A 27,451-nucleotide genomic window follows, 5' to 3' on the forward strand; every position below is an offset into this window, starting at 1 on the left:
GCCATTGCTGTTTACAAAGACTGAGCCAAAGAAGGTGTTAAAGAGGTTGGCTTTAACTCTGCCCAGTCATGGTGTTGGCATGGAGATTAAAAAAATGAAATTTCTACCGGATCCTGTAACAAATTAATTGTCAGTTGTTCTAAGCAGAGGAAGACTTTCAACTATAGCTTCTATTCCAGTCATTTCTGCTTTTAGCTTATCAGGTTGTATTCCTTGACCCACAGGCATCACTCTCTTTAATTGCTAAGACTCTTTGTCTAATGCTTGCAAGACCATATTAATCCTGGGAGATATATAAGCCAGTGATGTGCGGTGAGGTTTATGGCTGGTGAGGCAGCAATTTTTTTAGACTTGTAGACTTCAACTACCAGAATTCCACGGCCAGGCATGCTCAGTTCCAATTTAAAGTGACAGCATTTATTTTTCTCCTTTGCTAAATAAGTTTCCTTCATTCTTTTTCTTCTCCCTTCCACTCCTTCCTCCCTCTCTCCCTCCCTCCCCCCTCTCAAACACACACACACACACACACACACACACACACACACACTGGATTGGACTATCTCTCCTACCCCCTTCCCTCTCTCATTCAAACAAACTCTCTCAAACAAGCACACACACACACACACACACACACACACACACACACACACACACACACACACACACCCTGGACTGCAGAAGCTCAGTCCAGGACTTGTGAGAGACCTACCATTGACCACCGTCCACGAATGGAGGGTGAAGGGACCCATGGAGTTGGCTGAGTGCGGGGACTGGAAATAGCAGACAGTGGTCCACAGCCAACTTGAAGTGAACCTGGCTGAAGCCATTTTGGAGGCTTGCCAGGGTTCCCATTAATAATTCTGCCTACTTTAAATGTAAGTGATATACACAATTGGCATGCATTATATACAGAGGACAATATTTTAAAACATGCAAGTACAAATATATTTGATTAGCCTTTTGAAAATGTCTGCGTATCACAACATGGATTATATTATTGCAATATTTTTTTTTAGTAAACATAAATAGTCAGACTATCAACCAGCCTAAATCAGTGATTTACCATTGCTCCAAGCATTCCACAGAGATCTAAAATTCATTTAGTTTTCTACTGTGTAGCTTGTCTGCAAACAATTGTTGGATTTATTTCATTTCTTTTGTAATGCAAAAAGTATCTTAACCAGCAAAGTATTGTAAGTGCCATTCTATCCATATTTATTTAAAGCAGCAGAAACACACGTACAACATAAACAGCCATATCATAACCTGCATAAACACCTCTGTTTTTAATTGTGTCTAATTTCAAAGTAATTTTCATCAGCACTTGCATATTGGTATCTACAGATTTTGTAATTCATTAACATTTCTCCAGGGAAATTGTTTTGAATAAGCCATGTTCTAAAATGGAGGCATAAACTAGGTTAATCTACTTTTTAAAAGAAAATAATGATGATGATGATGATGATGATGATGATGATGATGATGATGATGATGATGGTGATGATGATGCAACGAAAATGAAGCCTACAAATAATTAGGCATTCTGCAGTTGGATAACATCAAGCATGGAGAAGTAAAAACTATTGTCAGGCAAGAGTACACCAACAGAGTTAGGAAAATTTTGAAATCTAAATTGAATGGTGGAAATACAATCAAGGCCATAAATACCTGGGCAATACCAGTTATAAGATACACAGCTGGTATAGTTAACTGGACACAAGCTGATTTGGACATTTTGGACGGAAAAACCAGGAAACTAATGACAATGCATTACAGTTTACATCCACGTGGTGATACTGATAGACTTTACCTGCCCCGAAAATCAGGTGACAGAGGATTATTACAAGTAATAGCAATAGCAATAGCAGTTAGACTTATATACCGCTTCATAGGGCTTTCAGCCCTCTCTAAGCGGTTTACAGAGTCAGCATATTGCCCCCAACAACAATCCGGGTCCTCATTTTACCCACCTCGGAAGGATGGAAGGCTGAGTCAACCCTGAGTCGGTGAGATTTGAACAGCCGAACTGCAGAACTGCAGTCAGCTGAAGTAGCCTGCAGTGCTGCATTTAACCACTGCGCCACCTCGGCTCCATAAGTGAAGCAAACAGTTGAAGAAGAAAAACATGGACTGGCTGATTATTTAAAAGAAAGTCAAGAACATTTATTAATCGAAGTAACGAACAAAAAACTACTGAAGGCCCAACAGACGAAACAAGAATACAGAAAAGATGGGATAAAATCAAGAATGGAGAGTTGGCAGAACAAAGCACTGCATGGCCAATTTCTGGAAAAAATAAAAGATAAAGTGGACAGTGAACAAACTTGGTTATGGTTAACAACAGGTACATTAAAGAAAGAAACAGAGTCACTAATCCTGGCTGCGCAAGAACAAGCTATCCGCACAAATGCCATTAAGGCCAAAATTGAAAAGTTCTCTGATGATGCCAAATGCAGACTTTACAAAGAAGCTGATGAAACTGTTGATCACATACTCAGCTGCTGTAAAAAAATTGCGCAGACTGATTATAAATTGCGGCACAATTCAGTAGCACAAATGATCCATTGGAATTTGTGCAAAAATTATAATATTAAAACAGCAACAAACTGGTGGGAACATCAGCCTGAAAAAGTCACCGAAAATCAGATGGTCAAGATCTTGTGGGATTTCCGTATACAAACGGACAAAATGCCTGCACATAATACACCAGACATCACACTGGTTGAGAAAAATAAGGTCACAATCATAGACATCACAATACCAGGTGATAGCAGGGTCGCTGAGAAGGAACATGAAAAAATCGCAAAATACCAGGACTTAAAAATCGAAATTCAATGACTATGGCACAAACCAGCAGTGGTAATTCCAGTGGTAATTGGCACACTGGATGCTATTCCAAAAGCACTGGAATTACATTTAAAACAGTTAAAAATTGACAAAATCACCATCAGTCAAATGCAAAAAGCCGCACTGCTTGGATCTGCACACATATTACGAAAATATGTTACGACGTCCTAGGCCCCTGGGTGGGGCCCGACTAGTAACCAATGCCAAATCCAGCGAAACAACTGGCCGCTGTGATACAATTGTATAATAATAATATGGATATCCCAAAGATGCTTTTTCGAAGAGCAACTGGACTTTCTTTGTTTTTCCTTGAAGGTGTTTTGCTTCTCATCCAAGAAGCTTCTGAAGAACTGAAGAGCTATTGGAACACTGTTATCATGTCACCCCAATCCTTCTTTTCATTAAACTAGACATATTCAATTCCAGCAACTGTTCCTTATATGTTTTAGCTTCCAGTCCCCTAATCATCTTTGTTGCTCATCTCTGCAGTCTTTCTAGAGTCTCCACATCTTTTTATATCATGGTTACCAAAACTGAATGCAGTATTCCAAGTTTGGCCTTACCAAGGCATTATAAAGTGGTATTAACACTTCACGTGATCTTGACTCTATCCCTCTGCTTATGCAGCCTAGAACTGTGTTGGCTTTTTTGGAAGCTGCAGCACAATGCTGGCTCATATTTAAATGGTTGTCCAGTAGGATACCCAATATCCTTCTCCCAGTTAGTACTATTCAGCGAGGTACCACATATACTGTACCTGTGCAATTTCTAATGCTTGATTTTCATTTAGCAGTAATGCAGAATGGTATGTTCCATCAAGACTTGTTTTCCTAATATATTTGGAGGGCATCAAGCTGAGGAAGCCTGACCTTCATGATGATTAAGAAATTACCATGATTTTTAATTTCTGTTTGTGATATGAAGAATAAATGGTTACTGACTGAAACATACTTTTCAATTATTATTATCATTATTTGTTAGCACAGTTCAAGGACACTAATGCAGTGTAAAAAGAAGCCTTTTAATAAATCCTTTCCCTAGTGTTTGGCATATAACGGTTTTTAATGTAGATGCCAGTAATTATGGATTTAAAATCTTGAAATTAAAGACACAAAAGAATTAAAAGAATTGCATTCTTTGCATCCTTGCCAATCAGTATATGTGGATTGTGGCTACATCAGTATCCATTAATCTCTAATCGGAACATTTTTTTTCCTTACATTTAATTTTCAGGCAGTCTAAAGAGAATGGATTCAAGGCTAATTCATCAGCAAACTGTTGGCAAGGCCAGCCTATTCTATATGTAAATATTGCCATTGTTTAAAATAAATGTGATTACCTGAATTATTCAGATTTATTTCCTCTGATGCAAAAAATGTTCTATCATAAAGAAATCTGCTTTTCCATTTTTTAAAAAAATGCAGGATCTCTCCCCCCTCCCTCTCTCTGGAAGTAGTTCATTCATTCAACCATTTATAATGGTTGAAGATAGTTTACATCCTTAGGATTTAAGTGTATGTAAGATAGATGGATGGATGGATGGATGGATGGATGGATGGATGGATGGATGGCTAGAGTAGATACTGTAGCATAATAACAGCAATAGCATTTAGACATATACTGTACCACTTCACAATGTTTTACAGCCAGCAGTAACACAGAAGGAGGGAGGGAGGGAGGGAGGGAGGGAGAGAGAGAGAGAGAGAGAATATGGAATAGGCTTCTTGTATATCCTTCCTTTCCCTCAATCAAAACCAAGAATGCAAGAAAAAAAAGACCAATAGCAAACATATGATATTAACTATGTGGTGCCTACATAGAAGCAAGGGGTGATGTTTTCAGGCTGTTAAAGTTTTAAAGGCCTCAAATCAACCCCTCACCCTTTGGCACATCACTGGTTCCATGAGGAGACAGGATTTCCCTCTGGATGAGGGGAAATGGCAGAGGTGGAATCTGCATGTCTGAAAAAAATGAATCAATTATGGACTTTACCTTTGGAAATTTTGTCAATTTTATAGCTGGAACTACTCCAAAGCTGCATGGCTATATATATATATATATAAACTTCCTCCCATATTTGGGCATACCAGGGGTTGTGACTTTAAATATATACCTTTCACCCTGGCCTCGCTGATAAGGAGCCGAGCCCTGTAGCTCAATGGTTAACACATCTGCCTTAGAGGCAATAGAGCACAGGTTCGATTCCCAGTAAGGGTGTGGCTAGCTGATGAGAGCTAAATAGCTTGAAATAGATCTATACTAGTCTCCCTTTATTTATTTATCAGCATAAATATAACAAATGTAATAAAAAGGCAACAGTAAAAAAATATTGGGTTTCTGTCTGGATGGTCTCTTGTGACGAGCCGAAGACAGAGAGTGGAAGTGTGACTTAAATATATATATATATATATATATATATATATATATATATATATATGTATGTATGTATGTATGTATGTATGTATGTATGTATGTATGTATGTATGTATGTATGTATGTATGTATGTATGTATGTTATATTTATGCTGATAAATAAATAAAGGGAGACTAGTATAGATCTATTTCAAGCTATTTAGCTCTCATCAGCTAGCCATACCCAAGTTTGGGAATCGAACCTATATCGAAAATATATATATTTTCATTCCACCCTTACCCAATAAGAGGAAAAAGTGATTCTTTATTTGTTTAAATGCCCAGACTATTAAAAAAATATATTGTAAACAAGGTCATCCTAACGGTTTTGTTTTAAAGCTGAAATCGCTCCCCTTAAACGGAAGAATTTCAAAAGTACATCACAAAATTTTCATCCCACTAACAAATTTGTTAGCAATTCCTTTTGAATTAAATAGATAAATAAAATTAAAGGGTGCCCAAATAATGTTAACGCCAAATTAGTGATAACAATTGGATGTTTTCCAAATGGCCAAATCCAGGACTAGAATAAATATTGTCATTACACGAGCTTATTAGAGAGATTTGTCATAGGGGGTGTAATTTTTTTTAAAAAATAACATTTTGTTCTTGTTGTTGTCGTCAATACTACTGGTGTTCTCAAAACTTAAGATGTGAATTCTGTATGAATTTTAAATTATAAAACCAATTATAAAAGATTATTTTTATTTTGTGGCAACAAAATTAAAAAGTTATTTCTTTTACCATGAAATTAAAATAGGATATACTTTATATGAGTTATAACATAATAGCTGTATTAGTAAGAATAGAAGTATCAACTGCTATAAATACAGGAGGCATAAACATATTCTACAACCACATTCATAATTATCTATTGCAGGTTTTATCCTTAATTATCCCCCTGCAAAGGGATAATTAAGGACCAAGCCAAAGTTCCTAAAATGCTCATAGTGATACAATTGTCCTTGAGTCTTTCTTTGCCATAGCAAAATAGTACAACAGAATGGTTTTTTTCTAAATGTTTTCTGCTTTTTTAAAAAAGTAGGTCTAAGTGACTGACAGGTTTGTGCCAAGATAGAGCAATTTGAAACACTTGAGATATTAAACCTTGAGCAACACTATTTATAATGGGAATTATGACAGAAATACGAACACACATCAAGGAAGTTTTGAGGGCATGGATAACCTTTCATAAATATTTTTTATCTCTCTCTTCTCCCTCTTCTTATTAATTACTTGGGATAGGAAAAATCAGATCATCAGAATGTTTCCATGAATATTTATCCCCTTTTTATGCCACATAATCAGCTTCAGATTCACAGCAGTTCACAATAACTATTATGTTGCTAGTTATAAGTATATAACTAGAAACTTAATACTATAAAATTATAAAGGTGTAAAAACAAGTGGAGGAAACCTAAACAATTAGCTGTAATAATGATCATAGTGATAATAATATTGATAGCTACAATTAACCTTCTCATCTTTCCTATTACCTATTCCTATTGATTTCTTATGACTACCACTTTGCTGATTGTATCTTATGATTTATGATTGTATATTAAAATTTATCATGTTGTTGCTTGTATATATACTGAGAACTTATCCACTGGGGACAAATTCCTTGTGTTTCTAATCACATTTGGCCAATAAGGAATATCCTAAACATATCTTATCCCATCCCATCCCATCCTATCCTACCCTGTCCTATCCTATCCTAAGAGCCAAGGTGGCACAGTGGTTAAATGCAGCACTGCAGGCTACTTCAGCTGACTGCAGTTCAGCAGTTTGGCTGTTCAAATCCCACCAGGCTCAAGGTTGACTCAGCCTTCCATCCTTCCGAGGTGGGTAAAATGAGGACCCAGATTGTTGTTGGGGGCAATATGCTGACTCTGTAAACCGCTTAGAAAGGGCTGAAAGCCCTATGAAGCGGTATATAAGCCTAACTATTGCTAACTATTGCTATTGCTATCCTCTTCCCCTCCCACCCTACCCATCCCCCCCCTTCATATGGAATGAATAGATATGTGATAATAATATGCACATTTTCAATCTTTGTGTGCATATCAAAATCTTTTTTCCCCGCATTTGAAAGATTGTTCACAGCTTGGCATAAATACAGACTTAAAGCCTTTTTAATTATAGAAACATAATACCTACAGTACAAATTGTGCATGAAATTAAAGAAAAAGATGGCGCTAACTTTTCTGCTGAAAAATCATTTTACAGAAATAGCATGGCTGAGAAGAACTGACTGAATGCGATAAGATATTTGGGTAAGGTTGATAAAAAATGTGGTTGAGAAACTTACATCCTTATTTTTGGGATTGAAGCTTTTCAATCAAAAGCTTCAACCTGACTCCTGTTACTTTTATGGGAACACGACGAAAGCAAACTTTTTTTCCTCCTTCCTATCATTTGAAAAGTGTTACTATAAAATAAAACCCAATTGTTTCTATGTAGCCGGTTATAGAATTTGAACACAATTTAGAGCCCTTTGTTTCAAGAGATTTCTTAAAATCTGTCTTGGTCACTTAATATGATCAAGAAAGGGGTATTTGGGGTTTTAGGGATGAGCCCTCAACTTACAACCACAGTTGACCTCAAACATTCTGTTGATAAGTGAGACATTGAGTTTTATCCCATTCCACAACCTTTCCTGCCACAGTTGTTAAGTGAATCAATGCAGTTGTTAAGTTAGTCATAGCAATAGCAGTTAGACTTATATACCGCTTCATAGGGCTTTCAGCCCTTTCTAAGTGGTTTTACAGAGTCAGCATATTGCCCCAACAACAATCCGGGTCCTCATTTTACCCACCTCGGAAGGATGGAAGGCTGAGTCAACCCTGAGCCAGTGAGATTTGAACCGCCGAACTGCAGCTAGCAGTCAGCTGAAGTGGCTGCAGTACTGCACTCTAACCACTGCGCCACCTCAGCTCTTTGTAACATAGTAACATGGTTGTTAAGTGAAGCTGGCTTCCTTATTGACTTTGCTTAGCAGAAAGTCGCAAAATGGGATCAATGACTCTGGAACACTGCAACTGTTATAAATATGAACCACTTGTTAAGTCAGGTGACCATGAGGATGCCACAACGGCTATAAGTTTTGAAAAATGTCCATACTAAAATACAAAAATGGTTTCAGGAAATTACAAACATCCAAATAGAGCTCAAAGCAGAATTATTCCTTCTAGGGATTATTACGGGAAAGTATACAAGAGAGATAAAATATTTAATTTTGCACATAATTACAGCCGTGAGAATAGCACTTACACAAGGTTAGTAAAGTGACACCATGCCGAGAGACTGTTTTACGATCCAAAAGATTGCGCAGAGATGGATAAACTCACATTGGAGTTAAGGGACAAGGAAGACTCAGAATATTATACAGTTTGGGAAAACTGGTATCAATGGATAAATAATAGGAACATGAAATGTATACCTTAGAAACATAGATATATAGATATAGGAATAATTAGGAATGTATAAAAATGTATATGAATACCAAATGGTTATGCTAGCACTGTCAAAAAGGATTGTAACATATACAAAATTATATTTAAAAGTATTTGTATTTTAATGTTTTAAATTTTTATTTTTTTTCTTTAAAAAAAACCCCCGGTCATGTTTTTTCAGCGCCGTTGTAACTTCGAACAGTTACTAAACAAACAGTTGTAAATTGAGGACTACCTGTAGTCCAAACCCAGTTGCAGTGTCGAACTGTCATTCTGCCAAAATGATGACCAGTGTGAGGTGCTGTCATGAGGCAAATCTCACCATCATGTTCACACTGTGAGACACAAATATGCACGTTACAGCATTGGTGTAATGACGTTCTCACCTATGATCCCTGTAGATACCCATAGCTACTTTTGAATGGCAAGATATCCTGCAGTCTTTTTTGTTTGCAAAAAAGTTTTTTTAAAATTTTTCCTTTCAAATTCATTCTTAAATATTCTTATAATTGTTATTTAACATTTGTCAATTCATATCATTTTTCCGCCTGTATATTTCAGTGACGTGCGGTCAGCTTTAGGCCTGGTGAGGCACTTATTAGACTTGTGGACTTCAACTCCCAGAATTCTACAGCCAGGCATGTTCAGTTCCGATTTAAAGCGACAACATTTTCCTCCCTTTCAAAATAGGTTTTCCCATTCTTTTTCTTCTCCCTCCCCCTCCTTCTTCCCTCTCTCCCTCCCTCCCCCCTCTCTCAAACAGACACACGCACACAGAGAACTTCGATCCCTCTCTCATTCACTCACTCTCAAACACAAACACAGAAGTTGGATTGGATATATTTTCCAAAGGCTTGAAAGCAGCTCCTCTGCCATACCCCCCCTTCCCCTGCTGCCTTCCGATCAAACTTTTTGAATTCCTCCCCCTCCCCACACACGGACCTTTTACAGCTGTTTCAGAGACGATTTCAACTCTGCTTCTCCCTGTCCTGCCCTGCCCTCCCCTCATGAAAAGCCAGAGCTCTGTCAGACTGAGCTAGTTGCTCCCAGAGAACTCTAAAAAGCCTCAAAAAATGCCCTTTACAGGAGGCGAGAGAATACGTGCCTCATTTGCATAAGGAATTTTTTGCTTGTTAACCCTTGCTTAACTCTTAAAAGGCGAAAAATTCCTTATGCAAAAGAGGCCCCTAGTTCTCTGGCCTCCTCGTATGGTTAACACAAAGCACTGTTGCAAGTCACTGTGAATCTGGCAGCAACTACCTTGGCTTTAATTATTTTAAAAAAATTCTTTAAAATTCTTTTTCTTTTCCTCATGACTGGTGAGGCCACACCTCCCTTGCCTCTAGTGACTGCACGTCCCTGGTATATTTATATTTTTATACTTTCTTATTTCCCCTCCCCCCTGATTTAATAATGTGTCCTGTGAGTTATTTGTTTTATGCTTTGTTCCTTTCTCTTTTTATTTGTATCTTTTTTCAAGCCAATCATAAAATCGTCCCCATGTCCTGTAGTACAGTGGTCCCCAACCTTTTTATCGCCGCGGACCAGTCAGCCTTTGATAATTTTACCGTGGCCCGCTGAGCGCGCGCAGGGGTGGGGGGGCGTTGTTCGCGACGACACATTGATTGTTTATATATCAGATTGTTTTGATTAAACAACTTTTATTTTATTGTATTTAAACATGCCTTACAAAATAAAATACAATTACATAAATATAAAGTGCTTTAATATGCCCCCCCCCCCCGGACAGACTTATGTTCCTCAAAGACCATCCTGAACCCTCAACCCGGACCAACCTTTCTGCCTGCCCTCCCCCTCCCCACCACATTCGGTGGGCAAAGAACAGAGCGCGCGCGCGCGAATGCCGTGGAGAGAGAGAAAATAAATATATATATAAATATATAACTGTTTGGGAGTAAAAGCGGGGAGGCGCACCCGGCGGGGGGGGGAGGAGGAGGAAGGAGGGTGGGAAGGAAGCTGGCAAGCGAAGAACAGAAAGTAATTAGCAAGGATTAAAATGACCTGCCGGAAAAAGGAGAGGGGAAAAAAAAACCACCAGATCTGACGGCTAGTGCAGCCTCCACCGGAGGGGCTGCAGAAACACACACCGCCAGTCCTGTCCTTCCTTTCCAACCAGTCTCTCTCCGCGCGCGCATACACACACACACACACACACCACACAAACACACACCCGCCGGCAGATATGCACGCACACACACTTTTTTTTTTTGCAATTGGCAGAACTACGGTTTTCTTTCTTTTTAAAAAAAATAATTAAATGGAGGTGGGGGGTGTGTGGAGAGAAAGGGAGAGAAGCAGACACATAAAACCGAGCCGCACTCGCGAACCACAGCATGCATCTGGGTGACAAAATTGCAGGGAGAAAGCAGGAAAAGCCGAGGAGAGAGCAAAAAAAGAAAAGAGCCAGACCAAGCGCGGCAGGGCGGGAAGGAAGGCGATGATGATTGGGGGAGGTTTGAAAAAGCAGATCCAAGCGCAAAAGTTACTGAGTCATTTCAGCGGCGGCCGGAACAGTTTTCTTGACTCCCTCCCTCTCTCCCTCTCTCTCTCCTCTCTCACTCTCTCACTCTCTCACTCTCTCTTTCCCTGGCGATGGATCGGTGCGGGAGGGGGGGAGAGAGAAGGGAGGAGACGGCGAGGGAGGGAGGGAGAGAGAGCCGAGGGTGGGACCAAAGGGGGGGGAAGAGAAATGCATTTAAGAGGAGCGGATTTAAAAGAGCGATCATGGCCCCCGGCCGCTGCGCGGCCCGGTGCCAGGTACTCCACGGCCCGGCACCGGTCCGCGGACCGGGGGTTGGGGACCACTGCTGTAGTACACTGATTCCTCTTTGTCCTTTATTCTCAATGTCAACCTGTTCATTTCTGCACAATCTGATATCTTCTTTATTAGCTCCCCTTCCGATGGGATTTTGTCTGCTTTCCAATTTTGTGCAAATATAATTCTGACATATCCTGTAGTCTTGAATTCCTCATTTACCTCACGTAAGGGCAGAAACATTCTCTTCCCTCATGTGCCTCAAATGTAGATGGTGACTGAGGAGAAGACAAAGAAAATACTCGGAAAGTGTGGGATAATTTTAATGATTTATTTTATTTTATTTTTTTTATTTTATTTATAAGATTTATATGCCGCTCAATCCTGAAGGACTCCCGGCGGCTTACAAAAAAAAGAGGGGAAAAACCCCCCCAACAGGCTAAGTAAATAAAAATCTGCAATCTGATAACTGTGGGGCTAAGATACAGTTTGTTTCATTTATATTTCAAATTCAGGTACTAATGTTCAAATCTGAATTTTAGGAAGAATTTACTGACACATTGAGGTGTATATATTTCAGCAAAATGTACCAAAGAGTAAAAATGAAATAATCAAGTGTGAGAATTCAATCTGGTAGTGTTTTTATTTTTTTGCAGACATTCTATTATCACCTTCAGAAGATGGTGTTTTCTCTGTTTAGGAACATGATTTATTGGAACTCTGAGATGACAAAAATAAAAACAAATGTTTGGTTTTAATTTAATGCATTTAATTTAACTATGCAAGATCTCCCAACATTTGAAAATGAACCGTAACTTCAGATGAAACAGTTCTAACTCCATTGTTACTTTTGCTGTGTTTATTCATTCTGGCAGAGACATCACCATGCCAACAAAAGTGTGTATAGTCAAGGCTATGGTTTTCCCAGTTGCAATCTATGGCTGGACCATAAGAAAGGCTGAGAGCCAAAGAATTGAGGCCTTTGAACTATGGTGCTGGAGAAGACTCCTGTGGGTCCCTTGGATTGCAAGGTGATCAAAACAGTCAATCCTAGAGGAGATCAATCCTGACTGTTCTTTAGAAGACCAGATCCTGAAGATGAAACTCAAATACTTTGGCCACCTAATGAGAAGGACTCACTGGAAAAGAGCCTAATGCTGAGAACGGTTGAGGGCAAAAGAAGAATGGGAAGACAGAAAATGAGGTGGCTGGATGGAGTCACTGAAACAGTAGGTGTGAGCTTGAATGGACTCCAGAGGATGGTAAAGGACAGGAAGGCCTGGAGGATCATTGTCCATGGAGTTGCGATGGGTCGGACATGACTTTGCAACTAACAAAAAAAATTCATTCAGGATAAAAATGAAATCAGGATCAGTTATCATCAAAGTTGATGATCTTCTTCTCTTCCCCCCCCTCCTCCTCCTCCTCCTCCTCCTCCTCCTCCTCCTCCTCCTCCTCCTCCTCCTCCTCCTCCTCCCATTTATGAATATGATTATTTCCCCAATCAGCTTTCTGTTTGAAAATTATGGTACACTGATTTTTTAAATGGTGAAAGTCTTTTTTTCCCTCCACTAAATTATATTTTATTTCTTTCATGGGGCATACTGATGCTGCTCCAAACCAGCTTGCATCAAAGTTCTTCTGTGGTAGGTATACATTTCAGAGCCTAGGAACTATAGTAGATGCTGTTTGGGCTATCTTCTGATAGCCACTGACCACAACTAATACGTTTAAAGGTCTATCCCATTGTCTTCTTAATGTTTTCATTTTAATCATTTTTTAAGATTTTACATACCTTTTTTTAAGGATTGCCAGAAATATAGCTACTTGCTGAAGTTAAGAAGAAGGAGATGGAATGAACGACAAACAGACAGAAAAACAGATAAATTTGAATCATGGATGAAAGTAAAGTTGGGACACAATATGAAATATGTAGGTAAGGCTTGAATTAGTAAATATCTATGCATCTACTCCACATGTCTGGTCCTGGAGTAACAACAAGCATGGGAGAAGAAATTACAGAAAAAATATTTTGAAGTCAAGCTTGATTCCTGATGAATTAATTGATAATTAAAACAATGGTTTTTGGTTTTTTTTGCAATAGTATGGAAGTGGTTATTCATTGTATTACCTGTGGATGTTTATGTTTTCCAATCTAGCCCACCACTCTGAAATTCTCAACTTATCTTTCATACAATACAAATGCTAACCAGGCATGTTTCTTTTTTTCCCTTCAAAACCCAGAGAAAGTCAGCTAGGGACTTCTGAGAAAAATGAGAGGAGACCATTTCTTAAGCAGAAATAATTTTTAAAGCCATTTATTGGCAAGGATTGGTAGCACCAACAGTAGTGGGTTACTGTACGTATTGCAAAAATAGAGCACTCACAAAAATAGATTTTCCTACACTGGAAGCGCACTGCAGGAAAAAACAACAGCAATGTCTAAATAAAATATGGCAGAGAATGTTAATTAAAATTATTTCCTAAGTGCCTATGCCAAATCAGAGATATTTGCTAAAGTTTATTTATATCCTTGCTACAGAATCAGATAAGGAACTAATCCACATTTAATCATTCATTAATTTGATTAATGCTATGGGGACATGTACCATATATAATGAAGATCTCATGCCAGGTTGTTCATTCAACATCTACAATCCATAGCTGTCAAAATATTAATCTCCTCTGTTACAACAACAATCATTCTAAATTAATTTGAGGTCTGCAATTCTTTTATAACCATTGGCCAGGATAGGCATCACACTATGCATGCTGCTTTTGCTCAGAAAATAAGAATAAAATTAAGATAATTTCTTTCTGTAAGGTGTTTTTCAGCAGCAGGGACTGTTCTTACCTAGGCTTCCCCAGCAACACAAAGCTGAGTCCTCGTCCCAATAAACACCTTTTGTTTAATTTACAGTGAATTCCTCTCCAGCAAAGTCATAGCCCATAGTCTTTCAAGATAATTCACAATTACCCACCTTTATCAGGCTTGGAGAGTGGCCAAGCTGATATCTTTCAGATGCTGCAATACTTGGCAAGAATGCAGGAATGAACTAATTGTCTCCTGCAAACACTCCTCCCCTTTTGCTCCTCTTTTATTCCCTATGGGAGGGGCCATTCACTGTCCACTGTGGCTTTACTCTCAAATCAACCCTTGTTCCTCAGTTGTTCTCTTCATCTGGCAACTCTGCCCATGTGCCCACTGGGAACAGCCTCCAGTTCATCTGTCTCACTGACGTCTGACTCCAAAGGGAGCTGATAACTGTCAGATGCCTCTGGCCCCATCTCTGCCTCTGATGCAGAGCCCTCATCAGAGCCTTCCCCAGACTCCAAGACTGGCCCATGTTCCTCCCCAACCTCCTCACTGTCTGAGTCTGCTACCAGCTCCACTGGCCACTGGCGGGCCAGAACAGGGACTAGGAGACCAGGCAGGGTTGAAGGAAAGCTGAATAGAGCAAAGTACAGGGATATTCTCAGTGAAAACCTCTTCCACAGCACTCAGGACCTCAGACTGGGCCGAAGGTTTACTTTTCAACATGACAACAAACCTAAGCACACAGCCAAGACAACACAAGAGTGGGTTAGGAACAACTCTGTGAATGTCCTAGAGTGTCCCAGCTAGAGCCTTGACTTGAACCTTATTGAATATCACTGGAGGGACATAAAAATGGCTGTCCACCAATACTCACCATCCAATCTGACTGAGATTGAGAGGATTTGCAAGGAAGAATGTCAGAAAATCCCCCAATCTAGGTGTGCAAAGCTTGTTGCGTCATATCCAAAAAGAGTTGAGGCTGTAATTGCTGCCAAAGGTGCTTCAACAAAGTACTGAGAGAAGGGTCTGAATATTTATGCCAATGTGATATTTCAATTTTTTTTCTTTTTAATAAATTTACAGACATTTCTAAAGCTATGTTTTCACTTTATCATTACAATGTATTGAGTATCTGATACAGAAAAAAAATGTAATTCCTTTTTTCATAGTTTATTATGCTAACTCATGGGTTAGCAACCTGCAGCTCTGGAGCCGCATGTGGCTCTTTCATTCCTCTGCTGCGGCTCCCTGTCACTGGTTGGCTCCATAATTGATAGGGCTTTTGGTTAGGACAGGTAGAAGAAAAAGGATGCCCTGCTAGGAGGAGACTCTATGGTGCGGGGAACTAGACGTCCAGTCAGCAGAGGAAAAAGGATGCCGCACTAGGAGGACACTTTATGGTGGGGAAACCAGACTTCTGGTAGGCTCCAGAATTGAATGGGAGGATTTAGGGTCTTTGTGGCTCTTTGAGTGTTTAAGGTTGCTGACCCCTGTGCTAACTTAAAGACAAAATGATACAAGAGAGAAGGTTGGGAAAAGAGAGCATCATTTCTTTCTCCCTACAGAAGTGGTTGCACTCAATTAAAAGCAGTTGTACCATTTAGCTTATATAGAGAATACTTATAATTCCAATCTGCTTTGACAGCTTGTTATCATCTGAAGAAATGAATAATATTCAGCATGTACTTTAGCTAGTGTTTTATGAGGTACAGCTAAAAGCAGTGTTTTCAATGAAAACCCTCCCAAAGGCTACCTTCTAAATTTGATTCTAATGGAAAGCAAATTTAAGATAAAAATGCTTAATGAAACCATGTCCATTTTTGCTGATTAACAGACTGTTATGAAAAGGCTGGTCATTTATTAAACATGCCTAATTTTCTTCTCTACTGATTTGAAAGAATACACATACAAGAGTGAGACTTAGATATTCACACATTGTAGGAGTTACAAAGTCTTTTAAAACAAGTAAATTCTATTTCATGTTATGTATAGACAGCAGTAAAAAGAAAAAAAATACATTTCTATATGCATTACTGTATAAGTCTATAAAATGAGTGGAAATAGATATGATAGAAGAGGATAGATGGATAGATGGCTGGATGGGATGGCTGGCTGGATAGATGATAGGTAGGTAGGTAGGTAGGTAGGTAGGTAGGTAGGTAGGTAGGTAGGTAGGTAGATGGATGGATGGATGGATGGATGAGAGATAGATGAGAGATAGATGAGAAATAAATAGGTGCTAGATTGATAGATAATAGATAGATAGATAAATAGATAGATAGATAAATAAATAGATGATAGATAGATAGATAGATAGATAGATAGATAGATAGATAGATAGATAGATAGATAGATAGATAGATAGATGAGATTGATTGATTGATAGGTCATCGATAGATAGATCAATAGATTAATAGATCAATAGATCAATAGATAGATAGATAGATGATAGATAGATAGATAGATAGATAGATAGATAGATGATAGATAGATAGATAGATAGATAGATAGATAGATAGATAGATAGATAGATAGATAGACAGATAGATAGCAATAATATATGATAGACAGATAATAGACAATACTATATGACCAAGAGATTGACAGTCTGTAGATTTATTCCATACTGATAATGCAAAGAAAACATTATGGATGCAAAAGAAGAAATATACTGATTAGCTGGTATAACTTTAGGATTATGCTCCAAAATTACCCAAAAATTGAAGATTGATTGGAAGATACCTTAACTTCAGTTAATGGCAAAGATTTATTTCCACCATTTTTCTCAGATAAAATATTATGTTCATTGACAAATAAGTCATTTTCCAATTGGTCTGTGGATCATCGTTGTTTAGCTGTTATTTCATTCCTTCAAAAATTGATTTTGTAGAAAATAGCATCAAAAAGGTTACACCCAGAAACTGCCTTCAGGCATTTCAATTTTCCAAATGAAAAATGCAGCTATTTTAGAGAAGGTAGGAAATAAGGAAGGATTTTATATTTGCCAAAGACGTATTTAATAAGCTTTGGAATAGACTGTTCTGTTAAATAATCCATGCTATTGATTCTGTTTGGGATTTTTTTTTTAGCACTTGTTAATCCCTTTCTGTATTTGTCTGATGATCCATTCATGTTTGAAAGGGTGGTATGCTTTTCTGGAAAGGAAATGTTACTTTCAGCACTGATATTTTATGTCTTGGAACATTAAGTACTTGAATTATTTTTTTTCCTCCTTTATGTTGTCAGTTAAAACTAAATAACCAATACTGTGAACTCTAGTGGATGAGAGAAAATAGGCTAGTGGATAGAGCTGGAGCTAGAGAAATTGGCTTATGAATTAGTGGTGGGATCAAAAAAAATTACTACCAGTTCTGTGGGCATGGCTTGGTGGGTGTGGCATGGCTTAGTGGGCATGGCTTGGTGGGCATGGCAGGGGAAGGATACTGTAAAATCTCCATTCCCACCCCACTCCAGGGGAAAGTTACTGCAAAATCCCCATTCCCTCTCGATCAACTGGGATTCGGGAGGCAGAGAATAGATGGTGGCAGGGCCAGTCAGAGGCGGTATTTACCAGTTCTCCAAACTACTCAAAATTTCTGTTACCAGCTCTCCAGAACTGGTCAAAATCTGCTGAATACCACTTGGGTTATGAATGTCTGTAACATTCATTAATCTAACTGAGTGGCCATTTTTCTACCAAAATTACCTCACAGGTCTGTTAGTGAAGATACATTGGAACTGTCCAATATTTCTCTTCCTCAATAATGGAAGCAGATGCAGGATGCAAGGGTGTGTTACAAAATGGATACAGCTTTCTTCACTGGCCATCAAGTCAAAAGACTTAAGGTCCATGTTATGTAGATTCTACCACTTTCTAATGCATTTAAATACAAGCAAAATCCAGTAGAGATCTTCTAGATGCCTTAATTTAAAATAAGAACTTTGTTTCACCTAATAACAGACACTGATGAATCAGCTCTATGTCTTATGGAAGATAAACTACAGTAACCAAATTATTGAGGAGCAAGCACGTTATTTTTATTTTCTATTAACAATGAAGAGTTACACACTCACTACTGGAAGCTAGCAAGGGCAGCCTATCTTTACAGCTCAGGCTGTAGGGACTACTGGAATGAACAAAGCTCATTAACACAATGGTCTTTACTGTGAGTGATTAAGGTACTTGTTTCCACAAATTCAGCTCCAGAGATAATAGCTTATCTTTGGGGTTGGAGTTGTTCAGTGTTCAGAAATCAAAGAGGAATTAACTAATAGAGGTTGTTTGCACAAAGGATAGAAGCTGTTATCTCTGCGTACTAGTTTGGGTAGCAAGGACTTTTATTTCTTCTTTCAGTTGCCTTTTCCATTAAATGGTCTCTGAAATGCTGTTGCCTATCTACCTAATGCTGCTGCTGCTCCTTCTTCCCCCCTCCTCCTCTTCCTCCTCCTCTTCTTTATAAGAAAATATTTCTAGCTCAGGGTTGAACTGTAGGATCCTTGGTGCTCTCTGAGCTTGTTGTTTTTTTTTTTTCAGAAAAAGAGTTTTATTTCTTTTAAAAAACACAAATATTTCATCATTCGTCAATCATTAAAACATTGAAATACATTTTTTTTGTATGCCCCTCCCTCCCTCCACCCCCAGCCCCCCTCCCTCCACCCCGACTTCCCAGAACCCGTACACGGTATGGATTTTTAACTAACACAGTCTAAAATCTATTGAGAAAAAAAAATAAAGAAATTAATGACATTCTACATTGACCTTAGCTTCTTCTTACTGAACTAACTTTTAACAGTTTAAATCATTTCTGATCTTAAGCATAGGCTAACTGGAATTTCTTGGTCCCGTATTTATTTTGTATATAGTCAATCCATTTTTTCCAGTCTCGTTTATATCTCTCATTTGAGTGATCTTTAAGATATGCCGATATTTTAGCCATCTCGGCTAAGTTTGTGACTTTCAATGTCCATTCTTGGATTGTTGGCAAGTCTTCCTTCTTCCAGTATTGCGCCACCAACAGTCTTGCTGCAGTTATTAGGTGCAGAATCAAGTTAGTCTCTACCACTGTAAAGTCAGTACATATACCTAGTAAAAATAACTGAGGAGTAAACTTTAACTCCTCTATCTTGGTGGTTTTCTTGTAGATATTTCATTTACCAAACTGGGCAACATCATCAATGATGGAAGGTAATTGGGCTTTTTCTCTGTTTATATGCAAGTTGCTTGTTCTGCCACTGTTGGTAGGAATGTTCTTGACATTTCCTTGATTAGGCTGCTTTTTACTGTATGTTTGATTGTTTGACTGAGTTGCTAGCTCCTTGATTGGGGTATTGTTTACTGTCTGGTTGTTGGTCTGGTATTAATGCCAGTGCTAATCTGTTTTTCTCGGTTTTGGTTCCTGGAAAGGAGGTATTTTGCTCTTTGTTTCTTTTTTAGCTTTTTGATTGCCTCTTTTGAAAGGTATATAAATATTTTTTTTAATGTATGTGTCTGTTGGTGTTGTATGCAAATAGTACTGCTAGTACTCATGATATTATTTAGTTAATGAGATGTTAATGAATCATCTTCAAAAAGACCCATCAAGCTTAGAAAGCACCAAAGATTTACTCTACTAAACCTCTACTCACAACAGAATACTTTATGCCACCAGGTTCGAAACCTAGAACTACGCCTCCTACAGCCTGACCTAAGGGTAGTACACAAAATAATCTGCTACAATGTGCTACTTGTCAATGACTACTTCAGCTTCAACTGCAATAATACACAAGCATACAATAGATACAAACTCAAGGTAAACCACACCAAACTCGATTGCAGAAAATACAATTTCAGCAACAGAGTGGTCAACACCTGGAATGCTCTGCTCAACTGTTGTTATAGCCTCAAACCCCCATAACTTAAACTATCTACAGTAGGGGCATGCATAAGTGCACCAGTGTGCCTAACGTCCCTGTCCTACTGTCCCCATTTATTTGTACCCATTTCCTTTGTTCTTTTTTTGAAGGGAAAAGGTGTGTCTTATACTCCAAAAAATACAGTAGATATAAAAGGTATAATAGCAGTAATACACTGCATTAACAAATCATTGCAGTGGGCCAATGAGAAACAGCAAGTCCTACAAGGACTGCTATAAATCAAAGAGCTCCGGACTGATCTTGAATCTTATCTTTTCTACTGTTCCTCTAACCACATATATGCTTCACAACGTCACTAACTGTCGCTTTCCGTGAACACCTGTGTACATTACTTTCAATTCCTCATTTCCAACAGTTTCATTCTTCCTGTTTTAAATGAATCCATACAAGTGCATATTTTACAAAAAAAAAAAACATATTTCACAGTTAGCAACGGTTCAGTAGGTTTACAAATATTTCTGGTAAATTTTGAAATCATCCTAGCTGAAAACTTTGGTTCATGTCTTTTTCTTCTGGGGCCTTCTATTATCCATAGGACTTATTGAATCTAATACATCAATAGGCTATATTTCTTGATTCTCACAACACCAATAAGTATGTTTGTATGTGCCAACCAGAGGTGGGTTCCTACCAGTTCGCACCTATTCGGTAGAACCGGTTTGTCAAATCTACCAAACCGGTTAGAAGAGGTTCCACCAGTGGACCTGGAAAGCAGGCCACACCTACAGAAGAGGTTCCAAAATTTTTTGAAACCCACCACTGGTGCCAACAGAAGCTTTAGGAACTTGTGCAAAAACATAAACTGCATTGCAAAGGAGTTGACATTTCAAAAATCAGAAATGGTTAAATACAAACACAGTCACTGCAAAATTTCTCAAAGCTAAATAAGCAAGATCTTTGAAAAGTGCCTTACCACAATGCAGCAGTGCCAATGTATACCGAAATGTACAATAACAGGATGATACGTAGCAATCAACACTCTTTCTCTAAAGCATTATCACTGACACGCCCCCAAAGAACATTTCTTGTGATGACTAAATAGGATTGTTAATCATTTGATTCTGTTTTTCATCTCCCCAGCTTAGGGGAAACGAAAAAGAAAGAAGAAAACAAGGTAGGTTTTTTTTTCAACTACACGCTTTCTACAGTACAGTACTTACAAAGGAATTGTGAATGAAACTTCCAGCTACGTTATCCCTACTCAAGGAGAACACAAATTATCTTTGGGATATCTTCTATCTTATCTAGGTGGGATGGGTGACATAAATGTCTAATAAATAAATAAAACTTAATTGGCAAAAGGTTTCCAGTTCAGCTCAGAATTTAGCCAAGACACATTCTTAGTTCTTTTACAGTAATAGCAATAGCAATAGCACTTAGACTTATGTATTCTTCAAAGTGCTTTACAGCCCTCTCTAAGCAGTTTACAGAGTCAGCATATTGCCCCCAACAATCTGGGTCTTCATTTTCCTGATCTCGACCTGAGTCAGCCTTGAGACGGTCAGAATCGAACCGCTAGCAATTGGCAGAATTAGCCTGCAATACTGCATTCTAACCCCCGCATCACCACCATTCTTCTGTACTCTGTAATTTGTAAATGTCTTGCATTTTACGTGCCCTTCTATAAATCCTACATCTCACAGTCCCTCTTGCTTAGGAATCTTTATTGAAACAGCATAATCACAATTAGCTGCTTAGAATTACAATTTGTATTTTTTAAAGGAATTACTGAGCATTCCAAATGCAGATTTCTGCAATTATTGGCAGTTTGGAAGTTTCACCAAGTATATGTTTGTAACATCATTAATTTTAAGAATAATTTAGTTGGAAAGTCTTGATTACCAAAAAGGCATATATTACTTTTCTTTTCTTTTTTTAGATAACGCTATGAAGATGCAAGGAATCTATGTTTTGTCATTTCCACAAATGTTGGCATCATAGTAATAACCACAAAACTACTTTGAATGACAGTCCTGTATAATCTGCTATGACAACTAACATATTAAAAGCAAAAAACATAACAAAAGAGTTAACATGATATTGAGATCTACATAATACTTCTAATGTTTTGCAGCAAAACAGTTTTCATAATTGCTTTTTAGTTTGTTTGCTTGCTTGATTTTTGCCTAAGTAATTGCAAGCTTCTCTGTTAAACCTTTTAACACCCCCCCCCCCCGCATTCTTTCTCCAAAAACAAAAAAAACAAAACCCAGACATTTTTAACTGAAGTTCTAAACTGGCTCCCGATATTTAAATCTGTATGAATTTTCAGATTACCACCTAGAAAATATAGCATAGTGGAAAGGCAGATAAACCTCAGGACATTATTATTTTTTTAAAACCAATCATTAAAAAAAATTGCTTTTTAAAAATAAATTGTGTTTGTTTTTTATTTTTAATAAGTTAAAATGTATTGCATACATCTAATAAGAATCAATAACTGATCCTTATTGGATCGTGGAGTATCAATAACGGGGAATATTTGTAGCTTGGGGTTGAAATGAAGGATTCTTGGTGCTCTCAGAGCTTGCTTCTTTTCTTGCAGATGTTTCATTACCCTAAGTAGGTAACTTCATCAGTGCTGTTCCTATTTGCATGCTGTCTGAAGTGCTTGAAACACCCCCCCCCCTTTTTTTACAAAAGAAGAAACAGCTATCACAGTTTTCCCCGAATGCCATCATTCTGCTAAACAACTAATCCCCAAAACACTGTCAAATTATTTACTAAGACTGTATTACTATTATTCTTCTCATCCTTCCTAGTATGAGCCAAGGTGGCGCAGTGGTTAAATGCAGCACTGCAGGCTACTGCTAGATCAGCAGGTCAGCGGTTCAAATCTCACCGGCTCAGGGTTGACTCAGCCTTCCATCCTTCCGAGGTGGGTAAAATGAGGACCCAGATTGTTGGGGGCAATATGCTGACTCTCTGTAAACCGCTTAGAGAGGCCTGAAAGGCCTATGAAGCGGTATATAAGTCTACTGCTATTGCTATTGCTACCTATCTCTTCCCACTTATGACTATAACCATGTTGCTTGTATCTTTACAATTTATATTGTATAATTTGTTTCCTAGTAGGATTTGATTGCTTATTAGTAACCTATGACTATCACTAAGTGCTGTATCTAATGATTCTTGATGAATGTATTCTATTTTATTTTTATTTATGTACACTAAGAACATATGCACTGAAGACACATTCCTTGTGTGTCCAATCATAGTTGGCCAATAAAGAATTATATTCTGTTCTGTTCTGTTCTGTTCTATTCTATTCTATTCTATTCTATTCTATTCTATTCTATTCTATTCTATTCTATTCTATTCTATACATAAGCCACAGAACATTATGCATCAGGTCAATAACTAAGAGCATAGGTAGCTGAACTAGACATGTCTGTCCATTAAGGTGTCAGAAAGCAAACTGTAAATATTAAATCCTATTATCCAAAACCCACAGGACCCCCATCTGATGATATTGGAGGCATTGTAGAAACTTTTGTTCATATGGTATTTTTTTTAAAAAAAATATTATTTTAAGGCTCAAAATTTGGAATTACAAGCATCCAATATTCACATTTGTTTGACAGTTGGTAGAAAGAAAAATGTGTCCAAAATTTCTTCTGCCGCATTTCAGTATACGTTCTTTTGGAAAGAAGGTGAAATATTTAGGATGTACCATTTGGGCAAGGCAGTAAATGATGACAGGAAAGGAGAGAAGGAGGAAAGAAAGAAAATAAAATGTAGCCAGCAAGCCAGCCATATTTTGCAAAACATATTGATATGAAACTGATTTCATGTAACTATTTCCTGTTTTTCAATCAAAAAAAAGAAAAAAGAAGGGAGAGTAAATTTCAGCACTTCTTTAAGACTCTACATAGCTACCCTAATCTTACTCTGGCCTAACATCAACATGACACATATTTCAGGATCCAATCTGTGTCAGTAACCGCAACCAGAGGTTTAATCTTCTGAGCTTTCGGACTCATGGTGGAGCCCATTCTTAGGGAACTGTTGGTGAAAGTTTCCTGAGGATGGACTCCAACGAAGTCCAAATGCTTGAAAGACTAAATCTCTGGTTGCGGTGATCAACTCAGACGCGTTCCTGCAACGTTTTCCTAAAACACGTATATTTGCCTTCATTCTTGACACATATTTTTGATACCAGAGAAATGAGACTTACCATATTTTTTTTTGAATATAAGACGCTCTGAAGTATAAGACACACCTAGCTTTTGGGGAGGAAAACAAGAAAAAAATATGCCTCTACCTTTGCCTCCCAGCAATTTGCCTCCTTGCAGCAAACAGCAAACAGCCCATTTCAGTTTCAGCACAGTTTGATTAGCACAAGCAGCTGATTGTTGGGCCTCCTGACCATCAGCTGTTTCAGGCTGCAGGAATTGCCATAGCCTATTGCCGCCTCCGCGTGCCCCATTTTCCACCTGTTCCGGGCGGCAGGAATCGGAATGGGCAGAAAATGGGGTGTGTGGAGGCCAAAAACGGGGCAGAGGCTGCAATAGGCAATGGCAATCCCTGCAGCCTGAAACAGCTGATGGTCAGGAGGCTAATCCAACCGACAATCAGCTGCTTGTGCTAATCAGGCTGTGCTGAAGCTGAAACTGAAACAGGCTGTTCATTATTTGCTGCAAGGAGGCAAATTGTTGGGAGGTAGAGGCCAAAGGGTATGGCCCAGCGGGTGGGTGGGTCTACATTCCATATATAAGACACACCAAATTTTCACCCTCTTTGGGGGGGGGTAGAGTGTGTGTTATACTGCGAAAAATACAATAATTAATGATATGCTATCTACCAACCAGTAAGTTGTTATCCAGCAATAAGGCTCATGTTGCAATTCTGTATCTTGAGTATAAGAGTGTAAGCGTGTAAGCTTTAAAGAGAGTGAGGCATTTCCAAGTTGCTTGATAGTTGAAACAACTGGCAGATATTCACTTCATTATTCATTTCACAAGAAACAACAACAAACAGAAGATTTGTGTTGCCGGACTGCAATGGGAAAATTAGAAAAGGAGATGAAAGGGAATCCAGTTAGCTTTCCGCAACAGCCTTTCTAAAAGACGATCTTTTTACAGAGAATGAAAACAGATGTGGCTGGGAAGACATTTTTGTAGGAAGGAAGAGGCTTCCACAATAAAAAAACCACCTGCTGTTTTTCATTCTGTCATCTACTGATTTATCTTAGGAAAGCACATGAAAACAAATGCAAGGACTGAAATGCAGTAGTCTTTAAAAATTTCCAAAGCTTGAACTGACTTGAGTTTGTTAGCTTATTATAACTAGTAAAGATAACAAAGAATCGGATCAATATTCTTCAGTTACCGAGTGGAAATTATACAGTAAATGTTATGATAGAAGCTTGCTTTGCTCAGAATTAATAACTGCTTTAAGAATACGGTACATACGTAGGAAGAATGCAATGGGGATTAGAAATACCTTTTTCTGGGTTGACTTATTGAGTAGAAGTATCTCAAAGTACAAATATTAATTACCAACAGTGTAATTCTAGAGACATTGCTTGGTTTGCCTCATTACGGTAGAGAGAAGTCTGGACTTTAGCCTAAGGCTAAAGTCTTAGAGCCTTTGAAAACAGCAGGACTTTTTTTTTTTGAGGAGATATGCCTGAAACTGGACAGCATTTCATAAGAAAATAGAAATGTTTCTTGCTCAGAAACTAACTTTCCCCAGACTGAGGTGCAGTACAAATTAATGTCTTAGTTTTGAACAGAAGGAGCCTCTGCATTCATGGTCATGGAGCTCCAAAGTTTCTTTTTTGAGAATCAAATGGACTTTCTTGTCTTTTTTTGAAGGCATTTCACTTCTCATCCAAGAAGCTTCCTCAGCTCTGACTGGATGATGGGGAACGGAAGGATTTATATTCCTTGCAGACAGCTGGTCATTTGCACCCTTTTAGGGAGCTGTTGAGGCCCCTTGGAGGTTTGTCTACATGCAGAACCTTCTTGGAGCTGCTGAAAGGACTGTGTTGTGGAGCTGTGCTTTCTGCAGGATGCTTCTTGACCCATGTCTCTTCATTGTTGAACCCAGATGCAGGCTGTTGGGGATGGGTTTGTGTTTCTGCATCTCAAACTGAAGTGCAAATGGTTCCTGTAATCTGCAATTTTTATTGAAATCCATGCATTTTCGAAGGGTAGTCATCCCAAATGCATAGCTAAATGTCTATGCAGATTCTCAGCCATCCAGGTTATGGTTATCCCAAAGGTGCTTTTTCAAGAGCCACTGGATTTTCTTATTTTTCTTTGAAGATGTTTCGTGTCAGCCTCCGTTTTGCTGCTTGCTTTCGGCTGCCATTGAAACGGGGAGGGGGACATGGTATTTGGGTGAGGAAGTATCAGTACAGGAGTGACTGTTAAAAGGGAGTTGTTCTCACCATCTACTGTGCATGCTGCAGATAGAGTACTTGAGAGACCGCCTGCTGCCATTTACCTCCCAAAGACCTGTCAGATCTCACAGGGTCGGCCTCCTCCGGGTTCCGTCCACCAGCCAATGCCATCTGGCTACTACCCGGGGGAGGGCCTTCTCTGTAGCAGCTCCGGCCCTTTGGAACAAACTCCCCGTGGAGATTCGGACCCTCACCTCTCTCCAGGCCTTCCAGAAAGCTGTCAAAACCTGGCTGTGCCGGCAGGCCTGGGATTGATGAGTTCCCCTCCCCTCTCGACTGGTATGGCTGTGTGATTTTCATGTATTTTAATTATGTGTACTGTTGTTTATGTTCCCTTTCCCCCCTGAGTTGTTCACCACCCTGAGTCCCTCCTGGAGAGGGGCGGCATACAAATAAATCAAATACAATACAATACAATACAATACAATACAATACAATACAATACAATACAATACAATACAATACAATACAATACAATACAATACAATACAATACAATAGAGGATTTGCCACCAAGGCCAACTCTCCGGCATACCAACTTGATGATGCTTTTTGAAGATGTCTCCCACATGACACCTGTGGGATGTGCAGATTGGACTATGGGTTGGGGTTACCAGGGGGAGAGGGTTGGGTCACATATTGATATCTAGAATTAGGCATGCTTTTGCCTTAGATCTTGCTTTGCTTAGCTGCTATCTACTCATGACCAGAAAAAGTACTCTTAATTCTGCAAAATGGAGTTGAGTGGTTTCTTTCTTGGTTACTGAGGGAGGCCGCCTTGAGATTCTTCAGCTCTGAGCTGAAGAACCTTCTCGGATGAGA

Source organism: Thamnophis sirtalis, unplaced genomic scaffold (assembly GCF_051295495.1).
Source record: "Thamnophis sirtalis isolate CommonGarterSnake01/CBP01778 unplaced genomic scaffold, rThaSir2_p1.2 scaffold_12, whole genome shotgun sequence".
NCBI classification, from domain to species: domain Eukaryota; kingdom Metazoa; phylum Chordata; class Lepidosauria; order Squamata; family Natricidae; genus Thamnophis; species Thamnophis sirtalis.